Here is a 9,661-nt window from a genome sequence, read left to right as displayed (position 1 = left end):
GACCCTCACGCAAATCCTGACATCCCCGACAGGCCCCACACTTTGCTCTCTGGTCTACAAGAAGAGAAAAAAGGCATTAGGGACAGGATAAAGACTACCACAGATGTGGCTTCCATGTCAGCAGCAATTCTTTCTAGGGCTTCCAAGGGAAGTAGGAAAAATAAGCAATGAAACATATACAACTTTTGTGTTTACCTTCTCCCCTCAGGTGAATTTCGGTCCTCTCCTGTCCCTACCTTCCCACTTGCCAAAACTCCTTCTAAATCTACTGATTTTAACTTTCTTTGAGCAGCAGCCCATGCTCCAGATCGTTCTTCTAGACCTTGCTTCTCAAAATCTATCTTCTTTGAGTCCTATTCCCTCCCGCCTGCTCTGTGCTTTCTAAAAGTGAAGGATATTTACCCTTAGCGTAGTGTTTTTCAAACATTTTGACCAGGCTCTATAAAAAGAAATGTATTTTATAACATGTGCATGTATACACACACACATATAATAAAATGTATGAGAATATATGTGTAAATAACAGAACAGAATAGTTAAATAACAGAACAAGTCTGTGAAACAGAACTTGATTATTTCTGAGATGTGCCCTTGGATATGTCCTTTTTTTCAGTTTTTATTCAAATTCTAGTTAATTAACATACAGTGTAGTATTAGTTTCAGGCGTACAATATAGCAATTCAACACTTCCATACATTACCCAGTGCTCATCACAGCGAGTGCCCTCCTTAGTCCCCATTCCTATTTAACCCCTCCTCCTACCTACCTCACCTCTGGTAACCATCAGTTCACTCTATAGTCAAGTCTCTTGGTTTCTCTTTCTTTCTTTCTTTCCCTTTTCTCGTTTTTTTTTTTTTTTTTTTTTTGGTTTCTTAAATTCCACATATGAGTGAAATCATATGCTATTTGTCTTTCTCTGACTTATTTCAATTTAAAAAAATGTTAATGCTTATTAATTTTTGAGAAAGAGACAGCATGAGTGGGGGAGGGGTAGAGAGAAAGTGTGACACAGAATCTGAAGCAGGCTTCAGGCTCCAAGCTATCAGCACAGGGCCCGATGCAGGCCTCAAACTCACAAACTGTGAGATCGTGACCCAAGCTGAAGCCAGACGCTTAGCCAACTGAACCACCCAGGCGCCCTGACTGACTTATTTCAAGTGTAATACTCTCCAGCTCTATCCATGTCATTGCAAATGGCAAGATTTCATTCTTTTTTATGGGTGAGTAATATATACCACCTCTTCTTCATCCATTCATCAGTTGGGCTATTTCCATATCTTGGCTATTGTAGATGATGCTGTTATAAACATCAGAGTGTATGCATCCCTTTATATTAGTATTTTTGTATTCTTCAGGGAAATACCTGGCAGTAAAATTTTTGGATAGTAAGGTAGTTCTAGTTTTAATTTTTTTTAATGTTATATTTATTTCTGAGAGAGAGAGAGAGCAGGGGAGGCTCAGAGAGAGATAGAGACACAGAATCTGAAACAGACTCCAGGCTCTAAGCTAGCTGTCAGCACAGAGCCCAGTGCAGGGCTCGAACCCATGAACCATGAGATCATGGCCTGAGCCGAAGTCAGACACTTAACTGACTGAGCCACCCAGGTGCCCCTAGTTTTAACTTTTTGAGGAACCTCCATACTGTTTTCCAGAGAAGCTGCACCAGTTTGCATTCCTACTAGCAGTTCAAGAGGGTTCCCTTTCTCCACATCCTCATCAACAGCTGTTGTCTCGTGTTGTTAATTTTAGCCATTTTGACACATGTGAGGTGATATCTCATTGTGATTTTGATTTGTGTTTTCCCAATGATGAGTAACGTTGAGCATCTTTTCATGTGTGTGTTGGCCATTTGAATGTCTTCTTTGGAAACATGTCTATTCGTGTCTTCTGTCCATTTTTTAACCAGATTATTCATTTCCTAAGTGTTGAGTTTGCTAAGTTCTTTATAGATTTTGGATACCAACCCTGTATCAGATATGTCATTTGCAAATATCTTCTCCAATACCACAGGTGACCTTTTAGTTTTGTTGATTATTTCCTTTGCTTTGCAGAAACTTATCTTGATAAAAATCCCAATAGTTCTAATACCGTCCTGGAGTTCAGCCACACTGCAGAGGAAGCTTGTACTCTTTCCCACCCCATATTGACTTGTTCTCCACCTCCAGGGAGACCATTTTAATGTCAGTTCCTGAGCACCGTTTGCACCGCAATCTGTAGTGCTGAAGATTTCAAAGAGGGAAGCAGTCACAGTGCATATGGGTGTGATCTACCCTCTCCTTGTGCCAGGGTCTGTGTCCCATTGGGAGGCCTGGCCCTCATATGTCTCTTTCTCTTAATTCTTTCAATCTCTCTCTGAAAAATCTTCTCTCTCCCCTGTGTTGTCCAGGTTGGAGCCTGCAAACTCAACTCAATGAGGCCTAGACGACAGCCTGGGTGTTGTAAGGAAACTTTCTCATACTCTTGGCCTCTTTATCCACTCCTCTGCCCATACGGAGGGTATGTTCCAGGCTGTCTCCTTGAACTTGCTAGAAATGGTAAATTGTCACTTAGAGACAGAATTTCAGACCAGTGATTCCCAGTCACTGCTCTGTAGGCCAATCATGAATAGCTGGACTATAAAACAGAACGGGGAAAGAAGAGGAGGAGGAGAAAAGAAAACACTTGGAAACTTATTAGAAAATACAAGTGCTTGCATACCACCCTGAGCCTACTAAATCTCAAACAGGCTAGGCCCAGCTGTGTACATTATTAAAGCTACCTAGAGATGCTGGCCTACAGGCAGGTTTGAGAGTTATTATTCTAGACTGGTTCTGGGGTAGGAAAAAGGAGTTCCGCACTAAGGCCAATCTTGTGATCTGCATTTTGATTTGGGGTTTGAGACCAAAGCTCAAATTAATCAAAATTTTTCCTTGCTTCCTTGGTGCAAACACCTCCTCCTGGGATAGAGTTGGAAGACTGGATTTCAGGTAAACAATGACTAATATTTTAGTGTTAAGTATGTGCCACATGACATTTGGGACACTACTCGTTGTCCAGAATTATTTGTTGTTTTTCTGAGATTCAAATTTAACCAGGCACCCTCTATTTGACAACTAGTCAAAGGTGGGAAAGTGGTATCTCAAGGCATATAGGTCATAACAAGTACTCTAGTTGAATTGTCCAGGGTTCAGGTACCAGCTTCGATATTATCAAGTGGATGTCCTCTGACATTTTCTCAGGCTTTCCATACCTCAGTTTACTAATCTATAACATGGAGGAAATAGTATATAATTCAGAAGTTCTTAGGAGATTTGAATGCGTTATTACATATAAAGTACCCCAAAAAATGCCTGGTAGGTGATAAGCCTCAATGATGTTAGCAATTAAAATTAACATTACCCATATTTCAATTTCAGCACCAGATTTTAGAGTTATTTGTTGAATTGTGCCAGAGTTTGACTTTGACTGTGAATCAAATTAACTTACCAAATAAAGATGTTCCCAGGTTGATGGCCACTACTCTGTAGATAGAAGACTGGATCTCAGCCTCAAGGTAATACAGTTTCAGAGTCACTGAATTTTCTGACTCAAAAGAGAGTCATCAACAGTGTAGATGTCAAGAAGTACTGTGTGTGTGTGTGTGTGTGTGTGTGTGTGTGTGTGTAGGGTAAGGTAATACTATATCCCACTTAACATTGCCTTTACTCGAGGCCACCCTCATGGTATTTTCAGGACTTCCTTTCCAAGCTGAAAGAGTTCTGATTATTAAAAATTCTCAGAATCCGTGTGTCTTAGCTACAAACGAGGAGCTGTTGTCACCCGAGTATATGTGTTTACATCACTTGCTCTGTGGCAGCTGGGGGCCAATGCTTCCTAACCCACAGCTGCGCTGGCACTGGCTGAAGTGGGAAGGCTTGGCCATGGCAAGACTCCTGTCACTTCCTTGAATTCATTTACGTGAATTCACTCCTGATAATCCCTGTCCTTCAGTTTGCAGAGAACAATCATTAGGATCTGCTATTACGCCCGTGGAGAAGGCTGTCCATTGTCTCTCCACTCTTCCAGTTATGTATTTATGGGCTCCAAATATTATTTATTTACGTCAACAGCTGTCACCTTATCAACAGTGGTGCTTGGTTAGAACTGCTCACACCTACACTTCCCAGAATTTTTAGCAACTTTCTAATCTTAGGCACAATTGACCCCTTGGGCTGCTTTCCTGGCACCCATATTTATGGGATTATTTCTTCCTCTATAAATAGAAGAAATCCCAGTAGAGTTGTCTCCCTCCTCTCTATCTTGGACTCACATGGGCATGTGCATACCACACACACAAACACACACACACATGTACACACACATACACGCTAATGCAAAGAGCAGATCTCCAGCTAGGATCTGAAGGAAATCATGACTCAGATAGAACTGATTGTTTTATAGGCAGAAGACCTGTAAAACCTTGGTTTTATTTTGTGTCTTATGTTATAACTCTTTGGTAACATTTTCATCAGGATCTGTCTTTGTGTAGGAATCCTTGGGCCTGTTGCCTTCAAGAAGAGTTTCTTTGTGCTCCTTCCTTTAAGTAGGCAGATGTAGTAGAAAACATGAAAACATAGATGGGAACAGAGAAGACAACGAATTTACATCTGGAAAAGTGTTGGGAGATTTGGCTAATCTTATGAGCTAGACAAACTTCTGGAAGAACTATAATTTAAAGTTATTTGAAATCTCAGTGAATATCTGTATAAATAGTGTGCATGGTTCAATCTTAAGCACGTATTTTACATTTTAGTGTGTTTTTAGTATGCTTCTGTTGTATAAACATTGTGGAAAAGACCTTGATTAATTAGAATCTAACCCCAGGTTTGTCTCTAACCTGTCAGAACTTGTGAAAGTTAAAAAAAAATTCACTGGACTCAGTTTCCTCCTCTATAAAATAACCAACGGAAAAAGTTAAGTTCAGATCCATTCACATTCTGATTCTATTGTTATATGCCCATTTCTCAAGTTCTTTTTGCATATTATTTATTTATTATTCTTTTCCTTAGTGTGTGTCAGTCATCAAATCGAACCTGAGAAAGATCAAAAGTTTTTACTGGGCTTTAGACCTGTTTTCTCTTCAAACTGGTTATCCTAATTCTGGAACATCCTTTGAGATGGGCTGAAAGCCTACTAAGAATGAGTCCTTGGGTTGAGAATAGGTGTGATTTTTAAGAATCCTAGAATTATAAGGCTAGAAGAGACCAAAGGAAGGACTTAGCTCAGTCATTCCTTCCCCAGGACACTTTACCGATCTGCTAAACTCTAATTAATTTGGGAGCCTCCAATTTCCCAGGCACTGTGCCAGGGACTGGCGTCCACAGCACAGTCAGGGGGGCGGTTCATACATCCTATCTCTGCCCATAAGAGTGATCCAGACCCACTTTTGAGAAGAACTGCTGGGCTGCTGGGGTGTCTGTTTCCTATGTAAACTCTCCAACATTTCATTGAATGCATCTCCCTTCAGAGTCCAGTTTGTGACCCTACCACCTCATCTGATCCTTCTTGTTCCAAAAATTAAGATACATTTTTTTACAAGTCTGTGTGTCCTTTGTCGCTCATGGGAACTTCAGTTGCAGAGGACTTCTCCTGCTGCTGGTGCTGTCAGCCTAGCACGCTGCGTGCTCTCCAAGAACAAAGATTCTGGGCTTTTTAAAGTCATTTCATCTGTGCTTCGTATCTTAGATACAGGTCAATCTGTTGTTCTGAGCTCATCACCCAACGCAAATGTTCTAATCCAGTTCATTTCCTATAGACAAGTGCAGCTCAATTCTGTAGTAAGAGCCTGACTGCCAGCCTCAGCAATTGGCTCTATTCCAACCCCTTGTAACTGAAGGTTTTCTCCTGTCACTCATGGTTCAGTGGAGTCAACATTACCACCAAGCCCTTAAAGATGATTAATGGCATTCCAGAGAAAGTGCCAAGCTGTTTCTTCCAGGCAAGCCTTCAGCTCAGCAATGGGCACCCAGCCTTTCTGGAATCCCCAGACCGGGTTTATTTCCCATCTTCCCCACATCACTCCGTGGGTGAAACCCATGGAATTTGAACTTCCTCTTAGATTGTTCCTTTGAAAAAGTACTTGCACGGCACTTGAGGGAGGCGATGGTTATGTAAGAAAAAGACATCAGAATAATTCTTTCTAGTTTACAAAACACGTTCGTATGTATCGATTTGGTTATTTTGGCAATCTTGTAAATAAAGTGGGAATTATTTCCATTTCACACGTGCAGAAAACAAAAAGGTAGATACGAATCCTAAATAGAGAGTTATCTGTAAATATTGATTCTTTAAAGTGATGTTTACTCATTAAAATGTATTTATCAACTATTTCTCTAAAGTCCTCTCCCTAAAAGAATCTAATCTTCCTCTTGGACTTTGAGCCAATGCATTTTGTTGCTTGGGACATGGTTTCAGTAAAATCCTAATTGTTAATTTGATCTCCATCTGAGTTCCTTAAAAATAGGCTTTCTTTGTTCAAGAAAGAGAATATACATTTTAAAGCTATCCCTCTAACAAACATGAGTGTCCTCAGTGTCAAAGGATGAAAATACACTTTGTCAGGCCTACTGGAAAGAACTAGGCTTCGTGGCAACTTCTTATGTGAAAGGTCAGATTAAAGACGAAACAAACTCTTCTTGGGATCTTTTTAAATAAAACAAATCTCCGACTTGCATTCAATGCGTAGACTGATAAGTCGTAATTATTTCAAATACACTAACAAACAATCATTCTTGGTTTCCCTCTGCCTGTTAACAGTATTTTCATCATAATTTCCTGAAGAGTAAAACCAAGTTTTTCAATCATATTCCCCAAGTGATTCTTCTAGAAATAGAACCAGTTTCCTGGCATTCCACCTATCCTGCAACTGTTATGTCAGTCCATATTCCGAAACCTTCCAGGCTCCACTCTACGTTCAGATAAAGACGCATTATTGTGGCAAATTTATTGTTTGGACTCTTACTTACCATCTGCCCTCAAATGTTCCTTCTGTTAAGCTTTTTCTTGTGTATATTTAATTCTAGGCAAACGGGGTTTTTTCCAGGTTAGTGGATTGCTGCTTCTAAGCACTTTGTCATCTAATCCCCATGGCCAACATGTCCTCCTCATTTGCACTCCTCTCCCCACCCCATGAGGTGTAGAAATGCCAGCTTCATCACACTGCCCCCAGCACCTTTCTTAATGTTTGCCAAATTGATAGGCAAATTTTCTTCCTCATTGCTTTAATTTCCATGTCTTTGATTATCACTAAGAATTAGCGTTGGTTTTCAGATGTGTATTAGCCGTTTGTATTTTTTTTCCTGGCTTGACTTTTTAAGTCATTGTTCTAAGCTTTTCTATTGAAATGTTTACTTTTTCTTAGGAACTGTTTCTTTGGAGCTTTTATGTAACACGGATATTGGCTCTTTTTTCACTTCTGTTATAAACCTGGGTTCATTTGTCTTTGGTCTTAACTTCTTATGTTCTGCGCAAGAGCTCAAAATGTTCATGAAATCACATCTGTCAATCTTTTCCATTCTGTATTTCAAACTAGGAGTCAACCTCAAAAACATGTTTTATAAAATGATTATAAAAGTACTCTACATTTCCTTCTAAACCTTCATTTTAAAATACATTTAGGGGCACCTGGGTGGCTCAGTCGGTTGAGCGTCTGACTTCAGTTCAGGTCATGATCTCTCGATTTGTGGGTTCAAGTCCCATGTCGGGCTCTGTACTGACAGCTCAGAGCCTGGAGCCTGCTTCAGATTCTGTGTCTCATTCTCTCTCTGCCCTTCCCCCACTGTGCTCTGTCTCTGTCTTTCAAAAATAAATAAATGTAAAACAATTTTTTTAATTTTTTAAAAAGTACACTTAAACTTTTAATTCTTCTGGACTTACTTTAGGTTTTGGTATGAAATAGGCGTTTACTTTCATTTTCCCCCAAATGAACAACCAGTTATGGCCACTATGTTTCTTGACTCAACCATTCTTTATCAAGACACCTTGATAATCCTTGTCATATAGTAAAGTTCTGACTTATATTTTTGTGAATTGTACCACTGTGTCTTTTTTTTTTTACTATTTACTTGTTTAATTGGTATCTTGATCAACAATACTGTAGAGTGCTACATGCCTAAGAAATATATCATTAACTTTCTTATGAGAAACAATCAGCTGGATTCTCTAAGAGACTAAGTATACAGAAGTCTTTGAGCAAAATTAGGCTAAACTACAAACACAAGTGTGCAAGGTTTTCACAGAAAATATAATCTCCTGAAGGAAGACAAGGAGATTTTTTTACCCAAAACTTTGCAGGTGTGAATGTGTTCCATTGCGTCAAGCTATCCTAATATCACAAATTTATAGTAAATGGCTGCTTATCCCCAAACAAGAAAGGAACTTAAACAATCAGTTTACTTAATCTTAGTATAAATAAATCAAATAAAGAAATTATCTTAGACTTTATTTAACGTCTTAATTTTAAAAGACTTTATTTAAAACAAAACAAAAAACGAGAGTTTCCAAGGGTCGTGGGCCTCGGAGATTAAAAAGTGACACTTGCAATGAGGACCCAAAAACACCATCGGGCCCTGATAACCCTCATCAACGAGATTTAACTATAGTTTCACAGTTTGAGAACTACATACCCTCTCTCTGCTGTTCTCCTCTTTACTTGTTATTTATTCAACTGACTGCACAGGGAATTTTACTATGACCCTATGAGATTCCAGGACACTTTCACACTTATTCTTATGGATTTTCATTCTCAACATTTGCAGACACCAGGTTTCCACCTACCATTGAACAGGAGCTCCTGAGATTATCTTTGGCTTTGAGGGAAGAGGTGTGGTAAGAGGGTCTATAGACCTCTTGCACTATCCCTCCAACTTTCTCGGTTATTTTCACAGCTAGTAAGACCATGTGTCTGTCTATCCTTGAACTCTGGAGACCCTGACACCCAGGGAGCACTTCCCTGCTCGAGCACAACTAGAACTCCCTGGTGTGTTTGGGAACAGCGATTCCCCTTTTCTGAAGCTACGGGTATTTCCTGCCAAAGAACTTGAGAAAGAAAACAAGGCGGAATATTGTTAAAGTTGTAAATACGTGTTTAGATTGGGTGGAGTATGGTTTCATAAGGAGTGGCACTAAGCAAAACTGAGAATTCAGTGACATTGTCCCAAGGATGCCACTTCTCCACTTTCTGACTTCTTCACCCTTACGACACGCCCCTACCTCTGGTAATGCCCTTCGATACTCAGTACCCTCTGGATGCTTCCGGTTTACCGTTGCTCCCAACCAAAGTGCTAAATCACTCACTTAGACCCTAGTTTAAATGAATGGGTTCATTTATTTTTTTAGGAGAATATTCGCAGTCCTTTAATTGGGGAATGAATGAATGAATGACATCAGAGGGCATGTGGATGCAAAGGTCTGGTGTTCCCCTTACCCTCAGCACAGCAAGAGACAAACCCTGTAATGGGAACCCTACCCTTACTTAAAAAAATAATTAGGGGTGCCTGGATGGCTCATTCAGTTAAGTGCAGACTCTGGATTTCGGCTCTGGTCGTAATCTCACAGTCGAGTTCATCAGCTCGAGCCCCACGGGGTTCATGGGATCCAACCTCACGCTGGGCTCCAGGCTGAGAACGCAGAGCCTGCTTGGGAT

The sequence above is a fragment of the Crocuta crocuta genome, unplaced genomic scaffold (assembly GCF_008692635.1).
Source record: "Crocuta crocuta isolate KB4526 unplaced genomic scaffold, BGI_CrCroc_1.0 scaffold44, whole genome shotgun sequence".
NCBI lineage: Eukaryota > Metazoa > Chordata > Mammalia > Carnivora > Hyaenidae > Crocuta > Crocuta crocuta.
The sequence above is the reverse complement of the archived record's forward strand: the minus strand, read 5'-3'. Positions refer to the sequence as shown.